Raw genomic sequence first — 23449 nt, 5'->3', positions numbered from 1 at the left:
AATCTCCACGATAAAGTGTTTATATTGTATTTATTTTTTTAACGGTGGATTACATAAAAAGTCACACATTAACTATGCTATTTTTACCTTAATACAGGAAGACGGCAGAATAAATAGGTTCCTTAAATTTTGTTCTTTCTTTTTGAATTACTGAAGTTTACTCGTAAATTTTTTAAACTGCATACCAGTTTTACTTAGTTTTCAAAATATTCTATATTTTGAAACAATTTTGCAGCCATATTGTCGTTTCATGAAGTTGTATATAAAAAGGAAACAGGCGATCACCATTGTAAAGCAGAAGAAATTACCTCACAATAAGGGTTTCATTCTGTACCAGTCCTCGCTAGATTTTGCATACCGTTAACACAAAGCTAAAGCTGGAACAAGCAATTGTAAGGGCTATACAGTTTAGTAATAAAACTTTTTTTCAAGTTTAAAAGATCCATACTACAATTATAATACAAAATTTAAAAAAAAAAAAAAACTATACTAAAAAAAATCCTACTATATTCGGGTCAATATGATAGAATATATTTTTCCCAATGTTATTTAACTATCATATCAAAATGCATTATCTGGTCTGAAGTCAAAGTGACCATATACGCACCATTCGCGAATTTGGGAAAACTTTCGCATTTTAATCATGTTTGGTAAGAAATTTATATGTAGCTAGTGAGACTGTCACAGTGAATGCCACTGTGCTTACAGGTGTAGCTAACATTAAAGCTTTTATGCGTAAAAGAACTGCAACACTCGAATGAGTACGTATGTTTATAGGAACTGATTGTGTTGCACCGTACTGCTAAGTAACACTAGTTACATATTTAAGTGGTTTAGTAAATTGAATGCACTGAGATTATAAGTGAGCAATACTTGTATAATCTTGCAAATTAGTACACTATATTTTTGTTTTGTTAGCTACGCCGTAAGCACTTGAAAAACCTACACCGTATCTTTCTATAAGCCTCTCCCCTTCTGAGCGGCGCAGTTTCCCCTGAACAAGATGATGTAACAAAAATGGCGGTCGTTGTTTTCAGCGCACGAGTAACAGATCACAATTCATTCAGAAATAACGAAAGGGTTGTTTTCCGTAATCAGCTAATACAGAAATATTATGTAACGCAATAAAAAAAAATCAGTTGAAATGTCTATTTTTAATGTGCGCAATCCTTAGCAGCAGCAGTAACTCTGCCACATTTTTCGCAGCGGAATTAATTCCACGTATTAGAATGAAGCTTAACCTCATATAGGTTAGTCACTAATTTTGAAGCAGCTTGGTTTACCTGTCGAGGAGATAAAAAAAAAAAAAGGTCAAGAATTAGTTGATAGATCATCATCAATTTCGCGCAAAATGTAGAGGGACGAGTTAAGAATACAGTTCATTTAAAGAAAGAAAAAAAAAATCCATCGGAAGTGGTAGAAATAAACCATTTTCTGTTTTCACGTTGATCACTATAGAACAGGAACGTTAATACGTAGCGAGAAGCTGTTTCCTGCACTCGATTAAGCGTCCCAATAATATGGGCGGATTCTTATTCAAGCGTCCGTTCCTTGTGATTCCTATGTGTAGCCAACAGGAACTTCTGTTATACGTAGAACCGGCAGAATCTTAAAAACCTTAGTGGGTGGTAATCGGAACTGTCCGAACAATCATATCCTCTTACTAGTGACATTTTAACTTACGTTGCCATAGCTTTGGTCCTCATTACACTGATTAATGGCTTACACATGTGGGTTCTTTCTTTCTATATAGAGGAGGAAGAAATAAAACTCTGACCAACTTGCCTGCATATATAGATCATTCCTTCTCAATGTAAAAAGAAATATTCTGTTGAAAGCAGGTTGAAAGTGTCAAATAACAAAGCAACATCAAGCACTCGGAGTTTCCAGACTACTTTTTTCTTCGCCAAAACATTTGAGACATTCCATTCCTTATTCATGTGGCGGAGATCAGCTTTTGCTTACCCTTTATTTTCGCAGAGAGCTGCCGTCCAGTTCGAATTTTGTTCCTCTCCAAAGGAAGAAGTTTCCACTCAAAGTGTCAAATAACAAAACACAAACCATTCGGAGTTTCTACGCTACTTTTTTTTTTTTCGCCAAAACCTTTCTCAAATGACAGAGGAATACGCACTCCTCTGGTCGAGAATTGTCAGCCACCTAGAATTTCTTGGCAACACCGGATTTCGGAGAAAATATCTGTCTCACTACCAGGTAGTAGTAGGAGAAGGTTAATAGTTCAATTTTCCATACCTCCCCCCAAGGTTTTTAAGATGTTTCAAAAAGTTTACACAACTTTGTAAATTGGCTATTCAGCCACATCGCAAGCAAAGAACGCTTGCATGAAAATCCGCCTTATATCTGATCTCAATCCTTAACTCTCAACTAAAACCAAACGTGATAAAAACCCTTTACAACTTCCGGTTTCAATATTGATCTACATAGAACGAAATCCATAAGAGACAGCGAGAATTGTTTTCTGGGAATGAATTTAGCGTTTTTCTGTTAACCCTGTATTCCAACTGAAAGTGGCAGACATCAAAACCAGGTTTTAATGTTGACGGCTACAGAGTAAAAATGGTAATAAATAGTGGGAACCGATTTTCTGCAATCAAGTTCTGAGAATATATTTCACCTTGACTTCTAATAAGCCAGAAGTGCTAGAAATCTGGTTTCTGTATTAATCTACAGGAAGCAAAAGCAATAACAGAATAATTTTGCCAACGTCCAGTCTCTGGTGATGACTTACACACGAACAGATCTAAATTATGATCACCAGGAATCTGATTTCAATAACCTAAAAACGAAGGAGTCTTTACGGCTGGAAGAAATGGAGGCATATACAGGATGAATCAATCGCAGTGACCCCTCCTTGTAACTACTGAATTAATTGACAGAGTTGACATTTTGTAACCAGGAAGGAGTAATGGTAGAACATACTCGACAATATCACTAGATTAACAGTATTGCCATCTCAACAAGGTTTGGTTTTTCAAATGGCACTACTTCAGCTTATTACATATTCACATGGGAAACGAAATATTAAAATACCATACTTTTTATTATGTTGCAAATTAAGGATGCCACAGTATCACAAATATCCAAATTTTCGAGGACTTCATTAAAAAAAAAAAAAAAGAAAAGAAAAGAAACTAAAATGAACAGGGTGTATATTTAAAGTAACACACTGTCGGTTGCTATGGCCATGGTACGACGCATTTTGAATAACTAGGAAGAAAGTTACAAGAAATTGAAAAATTGTTTACAAAGATTATTTTAAAGAACGCCTTGATAAGAAGTATATCTAAGTAGTTACAGGGTTTTCAATGGACAAAATAATCAACGCAGTATAAAACAGTGGTTCTAGAGATATGAAGAACTCTAAAATTCGGATGTGAAACTCTAGCGTTCTTAATTTGCAACACTAAATATAGAGTGTTTATTATTATTTATTTTGAAAAACTTCTGTTCCCCCTACTTCGACTGTTATGATTTTGTACCCTGAACTGCAATATTTTCATTGCGTAATCTATCTAAAGCATACCACCATATATAAAAGCATTACAAATAGTTCCCAGGCTTGGAGTGTATGAGAATAAAAAAATATGTTCGTGTGCTCACAATATTATTTCACGAGAAGTTGGAAAGATAAAGTTGAAGTTTCAATATAATAGCATATTTAGTAATGTCCTTGTCCATGCTTTTGGCAGATTAACTATCTGTATTCCGTTTGCGATCGCTTTCTTCAGTTCCAACCCACTGCAGTGGTCACAAAACCATAAGCAGATACGTGCATTTTATGTAGCTGAACGTTATCCTTATGGAAAGTTGGGAATAATACGAGGGTCAGTCAAAAAGTTAGTTGCACTGCTTAAGAAAATGAAACAGGATAAAAATTTACAACAACAATTTGTAGACACGTGGTACAAATTTTTCTATCCCTTCTGCAAAGAAATCCCGTCCAATGCCCGATAACCATTCTTGGGCTGCAGATTCTACCTCGTCATCCGAGTGGTATCGTCGCTTTGAAAGTTCGTCTTTCATGGGACCAAACACATGGAAGTCACACGGTGAAAGGTCTGGGTTATACGGAGGGTGATTGTTTTCCCTCGAGCTCAACATCGACAATATATGTACATCCGTTGTCAAACATGTTGCACCAATTCGCGATAGCTTGACGTGCCATTGCATTTTCACCACACACTTCATGCAACTGTCGATAAATTTCAGTGCAGTTACACATTTTCGAGAAAAAAAAATTGTACGCATTTCCAATTGGACGCCACTTGCAGCTATCGAGAAATGATTACGACCGATTATCAGAATACTTCCACTTGCCTCGTGAAATCCGCTACGTCACACGATACAGCTACATGTCTGCAATGTTGCCACACAGTTTCATTAAAATAGACTGACCGAAAATATTTACGAAAGAGTGTAATTAACTTTCTGACTCACCTACGTAATTTTACGACTTATTTTTGTGATGTGATTATAGAAGGGAAAGTGAGAATGCAGTGTCGAATAGGTATGTAACGAATAGGTTTAATTTGTTCTACCATCTTCACAGAAATGTCCGCATTGTTATATGACTTCAGCAGAAATGAAATCTGAATTTTACGTCCTACAGTTATGCCGGTTAGGCTAAAGGAGACTGATGAGTAATGAATGAAATGGTGGAATGGAGAAAGTGGGAGGAAACAGAAGAACCCCGAGTCAACCCATGCACATGGTGTTTGTCCATCACCAAGTTCACTTGGCAGGGGCTGGGATCGAACCCGGGACCCCAAGCACCAGAGGTGGACGCTCTACCACTGAGCCAGCGCGGCCCCTTTGACTTCAGCAGAATACAGTTATAAAAGAAAAGAGTAGGATGCAGGTGGAAAAACGTTCTTTTTTCACAGAATAATACAATATTACAAAAGTTCCCGCCTTTGACAGGAATGTTGTCATTGGTATTATTTGCGTTCAGTATTTTATTGCAAGTTTTTTTTTTCTGAAAATTTTATTGTTGCGCACACAATAATGTATACTAAGATTAAAAAAATATATATATATTGCACCGTTTTGATTCGTGAATAATTTATTACGTCGAAGACGAAATGAGAAAAATCAATACACTGTCTCAGTAATACTTCGTTTCCCTGTATACTTTGTTAACAGTAACCCGGTCGTTTTTCAAAACGATCATGTTACAATGAACCAACCATATCCAATGATCTAGCACTTTTATATTTACTGTTAATAAGGAATTTCATTCCCGACGGCGAATCTTGAACACATTACGGTGGTGGTTTGATTTCCAAATTGAACTGTAGACACATCTCATTTAGCCTTGTTGCTGAAAAGACACACTAAGCTTTAGGTTTGATGAAGTAGTTGGTGAGTACTTCAAATTATATGCCCGCAGCCAAACTCCCTCTATAACAATTATTGCGTGAGTACCTTAGGATTCTGAAACATGTATTTTTGGATAGCGCATATTAGTTTCTGAGTGAAGTCTTGACCCGACTACAGTAGGTCCCATAGTATTAGAGCTATGGACCTTTAAAGTTCATTTCTTCATGTTTTCGAATTCCGAAATGACGGATTTCGGCACCCAGGTTAGTCTATACTTTTTGCCTTATCTTGGTGTCAGGAATCAGCTCCTAAGCGTTGTCGCTGTTTTGAAACATCCTGTATAAACAAGAATGAAATTTTCTCACCAAATTTCCCACCTCTTGTTATAAGTTGTAAAATAGTTATCACAAAATTCCCAAACTTCGTAATTTTTACTACCATCAAACCATTATGTACTTGAAACGCAATACCTTAAATTACAATGGATTTCACATAACTGTTCGCCCAGTGTATATCCCTCTTCCATCACCTGGGCTATACAAAGTAAGTCCTACAAACACATATGTCAATTCTTTCAGCTAACTTAGTTTTACAAAGCAGAGAATCGTGGCTAAGAAATATATTGTAAATAAAACCCTTAATTTTAAACAGTTACATAAACTTTTTCTTTATTCGCTACTAGTTACATCTAATTATTTTCTACTATTTACAATTCTACTTTCAGTCTTTCTTTTTTCATAGCCACTTGACCATACGTTTTTTAAATATAGGATAATAGTTGACAAACAGGAATTGTATTATAGAATGATTTCTTCATTGTTTGGTGAATATATTTGATACATATTTATCCACTTTCAATGAATGTTCTTAATATATATATATATAAAACGGATTCTAGTTAGGAACGTTCAACTTGAAAATTCCTACATAAAAAGCTAATTCACACAAAATGTAGAATTCCCAATTACAGTTATCGTTCTTCCTGCATCATTAGTAGTTCCCCCACGTTCTCTTCACACATATTTTGATTATTTTCTGATGATAAATCTTCTGATATTTCCATCATTAATTACTGTAACTGTTACTACTTCATTACATTGATCAATAATTACTACTTCCTCTGCCATGCTTCTGAAATACAAAAGAAACAAAAAGTTAAGTTGCAGGTAAAAATAAACTAAAATACAATCTAAATGTCAACATAATACCAACCTTATGTAAAGTACATCGTTCAGCGCTCACATCTGACGTATCATGTACCTGATTTGATCCTGACTCTTATCAACTTATTTATATTTGTAAAGAATCGAAATTCATTACGGCAATTCTTTCAGTTTTTAAAGTGAATTAGTGTCCACTTCTGCTATAAGGGGTACTTTGTTCGATTATACACAAAGTGAATTTGTGGTCAATAACTTTTCTGTAGGTTTTCTCAGTTCTTCCGTTTCCTTTTACATTCGTATTGAAACCATTCTCATTTTTCATGCTAACGAGCTAGCTCACCACTAAATCGATCACTTCCAGGGAACGTAATTCGGTGTTGATTATCACAAAGCAATTTTAAATCGTAAGAATCATTCTTTCTAACAAAGTCCACTCGAATTTCTATTATTTTTATATACCAAGGTAATTTACTGCTCTTGCATGAAGGCAGAGGTTTATCTCAGCTCATGTGAAGCTGCAAATCAAATCACGCAGTAATTGTTTACACAGATGCAGCTAAATTTTTTCATGATGGAATTGGAAAACAGCCATTCAGCAGGCAGTCACGGATTCGATTCCCCCAGTCAAAAAGGTGTAACAGATGTTTCCAATGCACTCATCCTGAGTGAGGTGTCACACCAAGCAAATGCATAAATGGTCCCTGTCAGTTTCCTGCTTCCCTTCCCCATTCCTTTCTCCCTTCTTCGGATAGTGTGTTCACCGTGGAATGTCATCCCTCGTACGTAATATGTTTAAGGCCATACATGTCGGTAATGCCCAGAAATATTTATAACTAACTAAACACACAAAAAAGTTGAGAATGCTCAAAGAACACTGCCAGTACGAATCTTAAAAAGAATTTTTCTTATTAACTTCTACAGGCTTTATATCAATTGTTCTATGTACTTTATTACTATACTCATTAAACAATTCTTGTAATGTATCTATCCATTTATAATTTCCTTGAGTACTAAATTTTTTCAACATGTTTTGTTTAAGAGTTCTGTTAAAATGTTCTACATGTTGTTTTACGACGACATGCTCAAAATTGAAAAATTCGCAAAATATCATCTCTCTATGACTTGCAGTTCTCGAGATATGGCTCCTGAAATCTCCCGAAGTCGGCCGTCTTTTTGGCTATCTCAGGAACGTTAAGAGTGACGCAAAAAATTCTATCATTTCTTCTAGATAGTTTTCGATACTCTATCGAATGAAGTACTCAAAACTGAAAAAAGCAAATAAAGAGAGAGAGAGAGAATGAGTGTGTGTTCAGTAACGAACTATTTAAGGTCGTCGATCAGCAATTGACTTGAGGGTTACGGTAATTCTGTGATAGTGAGAAAATGAGTCTCCAAACATCAGTCTTGTGGCCTACAATATAGTATATATATATATCCCACGGTTATGCCGCCTAGGCTAAAGGAGACTGTTATGATGAGAAATTAATTAAATTGTGGAATGAAGAAAGTGGGAGGAAATCGGAGAACCACGGGAAAGCCCAGGCACACGGTGTATCTTCACAACAACGCTCACTTGGCGTGAACTGAGACGGAACCAAGCACCCCACGCACCAGAGGTGAATGCTCTACCACTGAGCCACCGCTCCCCCGACGTCCGGTGGGAAACACCTCAGCAACAACACAATGATGTACTACTTGTCTAACGTCGCAAAGGTAGTACAATTCAGCGAACAGTCTGGGATAGCCGACAGTCAGGAATTAGTGAGCTGTTCAACAGGTTTATATGAAACTGGAACATGAACATATATTTGAAAATGACTTTTCTGTACACATTGAAACTTCTGCATAGTAAGCTGCAAACATTAAGAGTGCAGTTGAGCCAGGAATGACGAATGCACGTACCATTCACCGTTGGTACGTCGAATTTCGTTCCGGTGATAATATTGCAAAATGAGTCCCGTGGGCAACAACTAACATTATGTTCGAATGAGGTCCCGAAGAACTCGGTAGAAGCAGACACTCAGAAAAATATTCGTGTCACTGGAGACTGTTACAGACGCTATTCAACTTTATTATTAAACTTTTGTCTGTAATTATTATGTTTAGATTATTACTCCCCAAATAATTTTCAAAAATCAGTAAAGAAAACAATGTTAAATATTTCAAAACTAATAGTGATTCATTAAGGTTAGTGTAAAGGGACAAGTTTTGCCGATAGATGTCACTACAGTCTTCCTATCTCTCCCATGTATTTTTTACCGTTCACGAAAATTTACAATTTCTCTTACAAATTTCAACCTAGAGACTTCATTTTTTAAGAGAAGGAACTTCATAACCTATTAAAGGGAACAATCCGTGTCGATTTTTTATTTAGAATTTTTTTCATTGTTGAAACTGTTGCATTGTCAAAAGTTTGGATATTTTCAACAATCAAGTCATTTCAACAATGAAGAAAATTCTAAATAAAAAATCGGCACGGATTATTGCCTTCGATTGGTTATGAAGTTCCTTTTCTATAAATTTGAAGTCTGTAGGTTGAAATATGTAAGAGAAATAGTGAATTTTCCTGCAAGGTAAAAAATACATGGGAGAGATACGAAGACTGTAGTGCCATCTATCGGCAAAACTTGTCCCTTTAAACCAACCTTAATGAATTCTTTATCTGTGAAAAAACTGCTATGTAATTCTGCCTTTAAATTGGTTTCGAAGTACTTAACTCATTTACCTTACACAACTCGGCATGTAAGGTCATGTATTGATAAATATGATGAAAGAAGTATATTGATAGGTACACGTACTTACTATTTCACCACGAGTCGAGGAAGTACACTCATGTCCAAAATTATTGTCGCATGTCTATAAATATATTGTTGTAGGAATATAATTGGATAACGAATTCGCCCGGTATTTCCTATAATGTTAGTATGTGTATAATCGGCAAAGACATGTATGTGGAAAATTTCATGTCAAAAGAGCAGTAAATAAGAACAATAAAACGAAAGTAAAACTTTCTTGTCCATATAGCAAAATTTTGTTTTACTCATTCTAATTTTCGTATTTATAACTCTTTTCCTATGAAATTTACCACAAATATTCATTTGCCGATTATACACATAGTAGCAATATTAAAAGTATCCTCCAAAATCATTATCGTATTATTTTCTTACAAGAAGACAGTTATAGATATGCGACGATCATTTTGGACATGAGTGTACATAACCTCAGCACAAGTCAGAAAAATAAAACAACTACTAGTTCTTAAGTCTGAAGTACTTGCAACAAAAATCTTAAAAACATATCAACTACAGCCAATTTCAACATTAGAGAAACAAAAGTTTATCTTATGTTTTATAAATCTATAAAGTATGTGCTAGTTTCGTATTTGCCAATGCCTAATCATGAGTCAATACTTTTGAGAGTTTCAAAAATCAGAAATAAAATTAAATTACACCCATTAATCATTACCCAAACCTCTATTCTTTAATTTCGCCATAAACAAAATGTTCATAAATATATTGGTATACAAATTATCAATGTCTAAGTTCCTGAAAAATCGCTGGTTATTGCTATAACTATGATACCTCTCGCATATGTCCTGTTCTAAACATAAATAACACATTGCAAAACCACAGGACAACCGGGAAGAACTTCCTGCATCGGCTTGTCACTTCAGGCATTAAAAATGTCTGCTGTGACAATTGTCAAAAGATAGTTTGCTAGTGGTCAACATCCGGACAGTTTTCTGAACTACCTTTTCACCCACAAAAGGTGTTGTTGCTGGTATTATCATCTATGCTGGGAATGATTCATGTCTTCCTCAGGTGAGGTTAAACTACCAAATACCGTTACAGTGCTGAAATGCATCGCACACTTGTCCACATGCATCCAGCAACAAGGTCAACAACTTGATGAATATGATGCACGAAAAGGCTATTGCGCGAAGGACGGCGAAGATTCTCTGTGAGCTGCACTATGAAACTGTTACTTATCCTCACCCCCACACGTACACAGAAACACCCCGAACTGGGAATACTTAATTTGATTCACAAATTAAAGTATTACATGCCCGATATGAGATCTTTTTTGGCAATTCCTGGAATGTTGGAAGTTGGAAAAGCTCCCGGGGGAAAACCCAGGCCGAGTTATTGCATCATCCAGTAGAATTTATTTCCCAGTCTTAGCAGTTTGACACTACTGGTCAGTTTTCAGTGGAGGAAGGCAAAACTAAGCACATTTTAGTGCGCAGAGTATTAGAGACAAAGTATGTCCTCACAAAAACGGTAAATTTAACCACGGCCGAAAATATTGAAAAATTCTTAGAAGAAATTATTTTAAGTTTCGGAGGTTTCAAACCCGTGGAGATGATAAACGAAACCCTCCAAAATTCTTGAAATTCTTTGTCCAAGAAAATCAAATGCGATGGTAACGATGCCTACCACATAACATTCGCAATAAATACACATATGCAAACGGGAACTACGTACTGAGGTGGTTAAAAAACTTTTCGAGTACAAAACTAGGACATACGCAGGTCACCTATTAGGAGCATCGTCTCAAATTCAAACAGAGAATCTCTCGAAGAAATTAGGAACTTTGTAAAGAAGCATCTTAAAAAGGTTTTCAAAGAGCAAAAGAAAAATTACGACAGGCGTCATAAACAAACGACATTTTCTCCAGGTCAAGATGTTTATTTACTTCTTATTTAGAAAAGAATGGCCACTCAAAAGTGTTTTAAGTCCTTCCATCGACCAGCGAAGATTATCTGCAAACTGAATGCTAATTTATACCGGGGCCAATTACCAGAAACATTTAAAACAAAAGTCAAAGGCAACTCCGCCGACCGGATTAAACCATTCTTTTAATAAAGCAAACGCTGAAAACTATAGTACAACTTCACATGCGGTACACAAAGGGAAAGAAACAGGAACTAGCAAAAAATAGGGTTCTTACCACTCATAAATGTTATAAGTAACATCACGCTACCCGTTTTTAAGAATCCACTTCTGGTATCTAACATTCACTTTAATTTATTTATTTTTATTTTATTTGATGGTACTCTTCACAATCTCCAGACGCTGGGTAAACATGCGCTCCTGGTTCATTCTTTGGAACCTTTCAGAAGTTTTCGCCTGATGCTACCACGAATATTTTCTCCAAGGGTCCAGAGCAAGAGGTAGAATATTTTTGTACCAAATATTACAACATTTTAGCAAGTTATGAAAGTTTTTCTTCTTTCACTAAAATAGTGCAGCTTAAGCCCTGGTCATGAAATCCTGACAATTACAAAAACACGAACAATCATGACTAAAAGTCATGAATTTATTCAAAAACTTAAAAACCTCTTTAATCAGACCAATAAACTATTTCTACTATCTTATTCTTCAAAATCATCTCCAGTTTGCATATAACCTCTACTAGTGACTCCGCTCACTGAGGCTCCCACACATCTACTTGAATATGTCACCTTTAACTATATCATTGGAACTTGATAAATCAAATCTTAAAACTGAAAGCAGCTTATGCTTTTAATCAAATTCTTTAAGCAAACGTATACACCATGGAAAATCTCAAACAAGACTTTTCATTATACAAACCTACCTACTTACGAGAAGATTTTTTCAATTATATATATTACTAAGCATAATAGGATGGAACTAGATTGTTTTGTGCGGCTATATGAAGACCTCGACCTACAGTTTGAAACTTAATCTGAACTATCATAACGCATAGCTTTCCCTATGGAACCTGAACTCAGGACCACGTGCACTGAAGACGCCTGCTAGGCACTAGGCTAGCCCAGAGGGATTTAGGTTAGTCGTTGTATATAATCAAAATGAAAGATTTATAATGAACAAAATCTACTATACGTGAAGAAACAGTTCCGAGGTCTTACATGAAATTACAAAAGGAAGTTACTCAGACAACATAGGGAACATTATGTACTCATCAGTGTACATCAAAGCGAGCTGAGTTGCTCATCATTGTAACTTCCTCATGGTTATAATGACTTCTGACAAAGTAAATTATCACTCTTGTTCTTTTCCATTTTTTTTCTAAGTGGCAGAGGACGTTATTAAATATAAATCACTAAACACTACACTCAAAATACGTTAGTAACTATGCTCTTGACCACATAAAAACTAGCGGCTAGGCACGCACTTTTGTCAGGGGCTGTATAGTTACTTCAAATAAAAAAGTCAAAGTTTTGATAAGTAAGCAGATTACTTAGGAATATGTGCCTGATATACTCACAGTATCGTCCATTTTGAAGATCCTGACAGTTCTCAACAACAGCGAACAATAATTCTCATAGATCCTCCTCGTACGTAAAACTCTCTGGTAAGAAGATTACATGAGAAATTAAAATAATAGTGAATAAATAAAATTGTAACGCAAAATGACTTAAAATAGTAGACTTTTATACTTTTTGAGCACACATACAAATCACTTATGCCTTTTACTCTTACCCTATCCTGGAAATGGAAAGAGAACAATTTCAAACATTTCTGTTATGACCTGTGGGTTAACTATTGTAGTCACAAATTAAATTCTAAATTATATTTTAAATGTGTTCCATTGTTGCATCACAGGTATGTCGAACATACATAGCTAGCTACCATTTACCGCTTTCAACATTGGTAACAGATTCGAACGCAAAATTACATTATTTCAACGATGCTTCCATAATTTACTACAATTTCTCTACAACAAATTATTACAGCATAGTAGTACACACCGAAGACAGTATATGTACTGCAGCCGAGAGATGAGACCAATTTTTCCTAATATTTTCAACAGTAGGTATCAGAACCGTACGTTTATTAACACATGCACCTTTTACTAACAATTAAAGGTTTTGGTCTTTTGGAGTTCCTCGTCCCTTTTAGCATCAATGCTATATGATACTCAGAACACGTGAAGTCCCATCTGGAATCGAACCCACGTCTCATTCCATAGTCGCGTATGCTAAACATATTTGAGTTCTTTAACTCGAGACAATCGTGTAACTTGTACACCAATAGGTTAAAAAAGCTAAAATTTTGTACGAAGCAAACAATAGGGAGAAACAGTTCGACGTACTTTGCTGTACCAATAGTGGAACAGTGTTGCCAACCTAACGAAGCGATATTTTTTCCAAGTGGCACTACGTCCGATTATTATACATTTCAAATCTACATGCCAAACTGGAACATACAATACTACTTTTATTGTTCAATGTTGCAAACTAAGGAAACTACAGTATTACAAACATCGAAATTTTCGAAACCTCTACCATAGCAACAGTATAACAGACGGGCGGGTAATCAATTTCGAAAGTACCTTAGTGTTGAATACCATGATCATGATATAACGTATTTCAAACCGGAACGAATTTACAAAAGGTTCAAAATTGGACTTCAAGGGTTTATTAAAAAAACACGCTTGGGTAAACATCATCTCAGTATTTATACAGTTTTTAATACACTAACAAATCATTGTGCCGTTTACAGCAATTTGATACATCAATCCATTATGGAGATAATGAGCAATGGTCAAGTTTGTAACGTTATTTAAAATTATGTAACCGCGACAATCGTGTAACACTGCGGTTGTTTTGTAATTACAACTACCAAAAGCTATTGCTGTAATGTTTGAAAGCTAAGGAAAACAACAATCATAACTTTTTCGAGAAATACAAAACAATTTCATTATTCCACATACATACATGGCTATTTACACAGATTCGCAAGGATCAAGTACTTGGCAAAACTGTCTTACAAACGGCATTTGTTTAAAAGTAACGAGTCGGAGTAAATGACAAATCAGCCATTTTGGAGTTGAGATAAAAATTAATTTCTTCCGATTTCCATAGATTCTCAATTTTTACAATATTTCTATTGCACTCTATTGTATTGCATGTACAGGAAACTGCAGTATAAGAAATTACAATGCAAAAGTATTTATCATCAACTTATTTCTTTTTTTCTTTTTCACTTTCTAAATTTCTTTATTTTTCCTTCTTGTGTTTATGCATTCTTTATTTTCTTATCTTTAAATTCGGTTAACGAAACTTATTTACACCGAATTATTTTGGATTCAAGATTTTTTAAAATTTAGGTTTCTCTTAAAAAAAAAAAAATGAAACTTTTAAATTTTACGTCCGACGATTATTCCGGATAGGCTAAAAGAGATGGCGATTCTGAGAAATGAAGGAAATGGTGGAATGAAGAAAGTGAGAGAAGCCCGAGAAAACCCACTCACACGGTGTTTGCCCACCACAAAGTTCACTTGGCGCGTGCTGGGATTGAGCCCAGCACAACATGCACTAGTGGTGAACACTGCCACAGCCACCGCTGCCATTTTTTTTAACTCTCAAATAGTAGTATTGTGGAAAACTTATGATTTTCTCGTATATACATATATTGCTTGTTTATTTCAAGTGTCGGTCTTATTGACTTATGGCCAGAAAATCTTGCTAATCTTGATGTCTATCTCTGGTAAAAATTTCGCAGATGTACTTCCAAAATTGGGCGCTAGACAGCACTTTGTCGTTCTTGCGCCCATTTGTTTTCATTGCGTTTCAAAACTTTCAAACGCTTCCCTTGGAAAGTTAAAAGTTTTCAGTTGTCAGTCTTGAAATAAACAGGCAATATATAAAGCTATCAAAAATATTGGAATACTCAAATTATCTAGAATAAAGAAACTTGAATTAAAAAACAAATCAGTGAAATGGTACCCGCATGGGTAGAGAAGTGGTTAGTGCGGATTTGATTCTCGGCTATTGCGTACATCTTCACAGTTTAAATTTTTCTTCAATTCGCATCTATTAAAAATCTCACGTAAGATTTTTCAGTTTATAGTCCCAAACTGAGTTCTGATCAGCAGTCGTTATTCTATAGTTATCAGTGCAGTTTGTGTGACGTTACTATAAAATACTTGCAATTTTCATCGAGATCTTACATGATACTACAAAAGGAAGTTACTCAGAAAATATAGGAACATCATGTACTCATCAGCGAGCTAGGTATAAGTCATCACTGTTAACTTCCCCACTGTTACAATGCCTTATGTTGTAAATTGAATTCCTTGAATAAACTTCCTTGAAAATAGTTGTCAGGTAAAATGCATTAAGACTTCTATCCTTTCAGAACAAAAGGATTAATTTGAAGTTCTTTGAAGTACAGTGTAATTCTCTAGATCACTATACTACACTAAATATATTACCACTGACTATTTTTAATAAAAGAAATAACAGGCAAGTACACACTTTTGTCACTGACTGTACAGTCATTTTAAATAGGAACATCATAATTTTTAATACACGGGAGATTTTTAGTTCAAGTATCTTTAGTTACAAAAATGTCAAACATACCTGAAGTATCGTCCATTTTGAAGAAACTGACAGTTCTGAGTAGATATCAAGAAATATAAAGGATTGTCTTCCTGCGATCGACATCCTGAAATAAATACATAAATTTGACTTACATCTGAGAAGAAATAATACAAGATATAAAGCAAAATACACGAGCAAGTCACGTAGAAAGGGTAAGTTCTATACTCTTGAGCACACACAAAAATTGCACATTTCCCTAAGCTTTCAGAAAAAGAAAATGTAAACATTGATCCTATTTGCAAAGACTTAAAAACAATAATAATAAACATACGTACATACATATAATTTCATCTCTCATACTACCCTTCTTTCCCGGAAATAAAAATGGAAGAATTTTAGAGTTCAAATATTTCTGTTGTGATCAAGCTTACAAAATATCTCGCTGGATTAACTTCCGTGTTCATATGAAATAAGATTTTTAAGCTTTCATATGGTGTTTCAATGCTACATCACGGGTATGCCGAACACAAGCTAGGAAACAAGCTTTAAAATCTATTTCAAAAGCCTTCTAAATATGGAATTATATATATGAAATTGAAAGTGACTATGTTTGTGACAATCTCTTGAACCACCCGACCGGTCTCGATCAAACTTTCAACATAGATAAGGTTCGGGCCTGGGATGTTTTCTTCATTTCACTTTTACAGTGCAGTGAAGGGGAGGGGGGAGATATGTCAAAAAAGTAAAAATAAATGTGACCATCTTTGTGACTTCATCACGCTTAAACCACCCGACCGATCTTTAAATAAATAAAAAAAAAAAAAAAAAAAAAAAAAAAAAAAAAAAAAAAAAAAAAAAATCAACATAGATGAGGTTCGGACGTGAAGTGGTTTTTATATCACATCACTTTAACGGTAGAACTTAGGAGAGGGGGAGGGGAGGGGATAAATCTATAAAAAATGAAACAACTCTTGAACCACCAGACCTACCTTGATCAAACTTTCAACATAGATAAGGTTCGGGCCTGGGATGTATTCGTAATTTCCCTTTAACGGTGCAACCTAGAGGAGGGATATATATATATATATATATATATATATATATATATATATATATATATATATATATGTAAACAGAATAAAAACAAAAGTGACTTCTTCACGCTTAAATCACCCGACTCATCTTCAAAAAAAAAAAATTTCAATTTGGATGAAGTTTGGACCTGGGGTGGTTTTTACTATATCACTTTGACGGTAGACCTTACGGGAGGGGAAGGAGAGGGGACATATATAGAATATATAAAACCTAATAACTCTTGAACCACCCAATCGATCTCAATCAAATTTTCAACATAGATGAGGGTCGGGCCTTGGGTGTTTTTTATCGTTTCACTTTGACAAGCCAACGTAGAGGAAAGGGAGGGGTGAGATATGTAAAAAAAAAAAAAAATAAAATAAAAATAAAAATTACTGTCTTTGTGACTTCATCACTCTTGAACCATCCGACCGATCTCAATCAAATTCTCTACATACATAAGTTTAGGGGCAGTTATTACTTTAAACTATTCAGTTTGACGATGCAACGTAGGGAAGGGGGAGGGGGAGAGAAATTTCAAAATGATCAAAAATGACCGATGTTAGTGTCTAATCCATAGTTTTCGGGATCATTCAGATGAACAGTGACATTTCCGATCCAATTTAAATACAAAATCAGCTCCGCCACTTGGGGGAGGAGTGAAAGATACATAAAAATGATCGAAAATGGCCACTATCAGTGTCGAATTTATAGTTTTCTGGGTCCCTTAGATGAACAGTGATACTTTCGACCCCGTTTAAATTCAAATTCAAACCCGCAATTTGGGGGAGGGGAGGAAGTGATATTTAAAAATGATAGAAAATGACCGTTATTAGTGTTGAATCCACATTTTTGACGTCGCTGAGATGAACGGTGACACTTCTGATGCCATGACCCGCAACATGGGGGAGGGGGAACTATAGTCAAAACTGACCGATATTAATGTTGAATCTATAGTTCTTGCGGATGAGGAGGGGTGACATACATTAAAATGGTGGAAAATTAGCAATATCAATGTGCATTTAAATTATTTATTTCAACCCAGCGAAGCGGGTAATATATGCTAGTGTATATATATGTATATATATATATAAACTGAAGATACGTAACTAGCATTCATTTAATACTTTCACCATTACCATTTTGGTACTTAAGATCCTTAAAACAAGATTGAAACGCAAAACTATATTTCCATGACATTTCTAGAAAATCCTACAATTTCTCCACAACATAGAATAATAGCAAGTACCGCCGAACATGTCTTAGTGTACTGCATGTACAAAATGCGACCATTTTTCTCTTAATACTTTTAACAGCAGAATCAGAATTTTATATCTATTACTATAAGCACCTTTTATTAAAATAAGATTAAAGGTTTAAGTCTTTTGAAGTAATGTTTCTTACAGTACCGAGGCTAAGTGAGACTGCTATTTATACTTTAACGAAGAATCTAGTCACACGAACTCCCACCAGGAATCAAACCCAGTCTCCTGTACCGTAAGAGCGTACGCTAACCATACACAGAATGGACCATTTACCTTGATACGTTCTTGTAACTTTTAAACGGATAGGCAAAGGACGCTGAAATTTTGCAAAATACAAATATCAGCAGGAGGCACATTGTTTGCCATACTGTGCAATACCACTAGGTTAAAAATGTTGCCAATCCAACAAAGTTGTTTTACCAGTGCAAATCATATTTGCTATTCGGTGTTACAAACTATGGATGCTACAGTATCACAAACATCCAAATTTTGGTGACCTCTACAAAATTAATAATTTAAGTGAGACAGACAGGGCAATGCGTATCAACAGTATTTATGTCTAATAATATATGACGGATTTCGAATGAATACAAAGTAAGTTACAAGAGAATCAATATTTTATTATTTTTTTCTTTCTTTTTTAAAAGTTTATTTCGAAAAACTGCTTAGATACGTATACCTAATCCAATTGCACAGATGGTTTTATTAGATGTGAAGCTCACAATGCCTTAACATGGATTTGATATATCAAACAGTTCTGGGTATGGTGAAGTTTAAAACATGTTGAAAATTACATAATTCCGAGAACATGTAATTAGAGCTGCCAAAAACTATTGTTTTTAATGTCATAGAACCAAAGAAAAACAATAGTTTTTAAAAGTACCCACGAATACGCCATTCTAAACAATATAGCAAATTTTTACGAATTTTTTCGTAACTCTAGAACGCAGTGTGTATGTCACAATGTTTCTCTGTTGATATTTGTACGGTACGATTTTTTTAATCTTTATGTTTTAGTTTAAAAGCTATAAGAGTGTATGAAGATAAATGGTCCACCCTATGTACACGGGGAAGTTGTAAAATAACATTCAAGTACTATATGATAGTGCCAGGATCTATTATTATTAAAATGTATAAACCTTACTTATTTCTGAGTGATAAAGACAAGAATGCTGTGTTAAATACTGCTAGAATTAAAAAGATAGTGCTCAAAAAGTACGGTGAATAATTTTATTAGAAACAAAATAATAAGTTCACATGGAATTTGATTTAATCTCCTTCAAAGTACTGTCCTTGTCTAGCAATGCACTTACCTCAACATTGAATCCACGACTGGAAGGTTTCCTTTGGAAGGGCCTTCAGCTACTTTGCCGAAGCCCTCTCAATGTCAGGAGGGTGTCAAAACGTTTTCCTTTAAGTACGGTTTTAATTTTTGGGAAGGGCCAGAAGTCACATGGTGATATATCTGGAGAGCACAGCAAATGTGGAGAGAGATGAATATTTTTTCGGCTAAAAACTCGCGAATCAAAGTAAGATATGGCACGGCAAGTTTTCGTGGTGAAGAAGGAAGCCATTTGCTCATTTAATCGGCGGTTAAAATGTTTTTCACGGATCCATACGAAATGTTTAATTCTTCCGAAAGCTTTCAAATAGTCATTCGCCTGTTTGAACAAATCATTTGTGCCAATTTTTTGCAAGTTCTCATCTGTTTCTGACGTCGAAGGACGTCTCTAAGATTGCTCGTTTTCAACAGACTCCTTACCGCTTTTGAATCGCTCATACCACTTGTAAACAGTCCAACACCACTGCTTAATCGCCATACACTAATTTTGACATTTCGTGAGGAGCTTTGGCACTTTTTTGCAGCTTAGAACAAAACTTTATCTTGGCGCGCGACAGACACACTTAACACGCTCTAGAAGCCAACTATCATCTCCCAATTCGTTCAAACTCGACATGACTGTACCAAAGGTTTAGGCTACCGGGCTTACTAGTTCAAATGGATACGACATCTATAGATGGCATTGTGCAACTACATTCACCGTACTTTTTGATCACACTGTATAATAAACTAGGTACAGCAAAAAGTATAAGCACAGAAAAGCGTCACTTATTTGATAGGTCTCTACCAGACGGCACTAGTTTTAAAACTAGAAAATAATAAATGACACATCAATCACTCTGGGTCTGAGCAAGTAAATTATTTTCCCGATTTCCGTATATTCTCACTAAATTGTTAGAGATTTATATTGCAAACCAGATATTGAGTACTGGAAATTGCAGTGTAAGAAACTACAACGACTATCAATTGAACGAGTGAGTTGAAAAAGGTACACATTCCAGAAAATAGGCAAGCTAAACCGGGATTGTTATATTCATTTTATATGTACCTACACCGCTTGAGAAGAAAAAGGAAAACATTCATTAATTTTACGTCCTCTTTACTGAAGTCTACGGGAACGTATGTGTGAAAAATCGAAGATATTTCTGGAATGTGATCATATTTCCACCCATGTTTGAAAGTTGAGGTTTTTGGAATATGTCCCTTTTTCAACTCACCCATTCAATTGATCTGTTTATTCTTTTTGAACTTATTTTTCACATTTCTTTCAATTTTTCCCTTCTCGTCGTCGGTTCTTCGTTTCCTTATTTTAAAATTCAAGGTGAAATTTCGTCAAGGTCGTCGAAATTTCCTAGGGCCAAGGTTCTTCATAATGGTTTTCAACAGATTTTGTGTAACTCTTAGTGTTACTGTGGAAAAGGTCACTCGAAATGAACAAGTAGAGTTTGCTTAGGAGAACGAAAGTTATGTGCTCCTGAGTGCCGGTTGCTCTAAATCAAATGCAACGTTATAGTAGTGGTGTACAATACCCAGGGTTCCTATTGATCTGGAGAAATTATTTCCCCGACTTCTGCCTAACCTTTGGCACAAAATTCCCTGACTTTAATGACAGGTGTCGGCATTTAGCTCCCATAAAAATCTGAGCAACGTTCCATACTGTGACCATTAATGATTGACTAAGCTGAAATTTGTGTACAATTAATATTACAAAAAAATATATTTCATAAAATTTCCCTGATTTCCAGTCTTTTTCCCCGACCAGTAGGAACCCTGACTTTCTGTTCACCGTTATATCATGATGATAATAACCAGAGCTGCGGATCGGAAGTTCAGCCTCAGATATTGATTTTTTTTTTTTTTTTTTTAATGTATATCGAAGGCGACGTCGATGAATGTAGGTCCTACAACGTACGCTCGTGTCCAAAATGATTGTCGCATATCTGTAACTGTCTTCTTGTGAGAATATAATTTGATAATGACTTTGCAGGGTACTTTTAATACTGATACTGTGTGTATAATCAGGAAATGTATATTTGTGGTAAATTTCATACGAAAAGAATTATAAATACGAAAATTAGAATGAGTAAAACAAAATGTTGCTATATGGACAAGAAAGTTTTATTTTCGTTTTATTGTTCTCATTTGCTGCTCTTTTGACATGAAATTTGCCACATACATGTCTTTGCCAATTATACACATACTGACACTATAAGAAATACCGAGCGAATTCGTTATCAAATTATATTCGTACAACAAAATATATTTATAGACATGCGACAATAATTTTGGACATGAGTGTACCTAGCTCTCAGAGCTACAAATTTGTATAGATTTTTTCTACATACATTTTTTTTTTTTAATGAGAACAATGTACCTACAGAATTTATTCGCTTTCGTCGAGGTCTTACATTAAAGTACATGAAGAAAGTTACTCAGAGAACATAGGGAACATTATGTACTCATCAGGGTACATCAAAGCGAGCTGAGTATCTCATCACTGTAACTTTCTCATCAAGTCAAAATTAAAAGTGAGCTTTTCGAACAAGACTACAATCGTTAGAAAAGTTCATACCATTGTCATCTGTTCTTCCCTGAACAGTGACACTCAAAACTGTTTCAACGTTTCTCATAAAAGAACAAATAAAAGGCAGGTATGCACTTCTACCAGCGACTGTACAAACACATTAAATAGGAACGTCGAAATTTTTAATAAGCTAAAATCTCTTTAAAAAAATTAAAAGCTAAATACTAATAAATTCTACTGACATGATGTGCTTTTTACCTAAAATTAATTTCTCTTGCTGTGAATGCCTAAAATATCTGGTAAAGCCAGACAAGACAATATAAAATTTGTTTCGTGATTCAAACTAAAATCTACTAAACCGAGTGACATTTTTGAACCAAGAAAAATGTTTTTAAAGTCGACTTACAGTTAAGTAAATAAATACGGTATTTATAAACACTCCTAACAGTTACGGGAGGAGTCAACTATCTGAATTGTGAAAGTAAGATTAAAGGCCACTGATTCTTATATTATATATATATATATTTTATATATATATATATATATATAAAATCTGATGTGACATGTGAGTCTCAGAAATAAATTTATAGTGCGTGTGTCAGGCCCGTAGCCAGAACACTAATACAAGGGAGGCCGAGATAATTTAGGGTTGGGAGAGGGGGGTTAACGTGAGTTCACTTTACATTCTTGTTATAATTAGTAGTCACTTTGTGGCCAAATAGCTAATGCATGAGATTTTTGTAAGTGTAGACTGATTCAATTCCTTGTGTGGGAACTTGCCTCGGTGCTAGAAAGACTTTAAACCACAACTAATCATTCAATCAATACTGGGGGCACAGTGATAAGAGTGGTAACCTCTAGCGTGAGAGGTCCCTCTTTCAGTTCCTTCGTATTTTAACGAGGGTGACGGTTACAGTTCCCAAATTTATGGCAATCCTCTTTTAGTACGAGCCTTTAGCCGTAGCTAGGGGGTGGTATATGTGTTTACCCCCTAAATTTTATTAAGTTCATCCTAAGTTTCGAAGCTGGACGACGGAGAGAAATCTAGGAGAAAGGAATTTCCTTTTGGCTTTGTTTGCACGTCCTTAGAAATTTCTGACTGATAAAAGTTATTTTCATTTTTTGTTTTTTCTAATCACTACCAGCTGAAAATCTTCAGTCAATTAACCATACACTAGTCATTTTTATTAAATATGCATATATATGCACAATAAAACTTTGCGTTTAACCCCATGACACCTAAAACAAACATTAACCATGTAAGCATATTGATATTTCAGAAAAAGGACATGCAAATATGCAAAAATCTGCGCTCTAGTGATAACGGACGTGGTATATTTTTCTGAACTCAATTACTAGTGGCCACTACAGTAGCCCACAGAAACTTCATGTTTCTAAGTTAAGCAAGCACGAAAAAAATACTCAAAGAAT

At 35.1% G+C, this 23449-nt stretch overlaps 1 long non-coding RNA gene across 14 annotated transcripts in view; it reads right to left on the bottom strand.

The window, feature by feature from the left end:
• Positions 1-5978: 5978 nt before the first annotated feature.
• LOC145673922 (uncharacterized) overlaps positions 5979-23449 on the bottom strand; it is a 61778-nt gene continuing 44307 nt past the window's right edge. For 10 of the 14 annotated variants that reach the window (XR_014128859.1, XR_014128860.1, XR_014128858.1 and 7 more), the window contains 3 exons: positions 15853-15937; positions 12753-12836; positions 5979-6468 (listed from right to left, as the gene is read on the bottom strand). This is a non-coding gene — a long non-coding RNA (uncharacterized LOC145673922). Of the gene's footprint in view, positions 6469-11450; positions 11652-12752; positions 12837-15852; positions 15938-19465; positions 23427-23449 lie in introns of those variants that run through there. The other 4 variants (XR_014128855.1, XR_014128862.1, XR_014128852.1 and 1 more) reach the window with 3 other exon arrangements.

This window comes from Thermobia domestica, chromosome 17, assembly GCF_964235325.1.
Source record: "Thermobia domestica chromosome 17, izTheDome1.hap1.1, whole genome shotgun sequence".
Taxonomy (NCBI): domain Eukaryota; kingdom Metazoa; phylum Arthropoda; class Insecta; order Zygentoma; family Lepismatidae; genus Thermobia; species Thermobia domestica.
The sequence above is the reverse complement of the archived record's forward strand: the minus strand, read 5'-3'. Positions and strand labels throughout refer to the sequence as shown.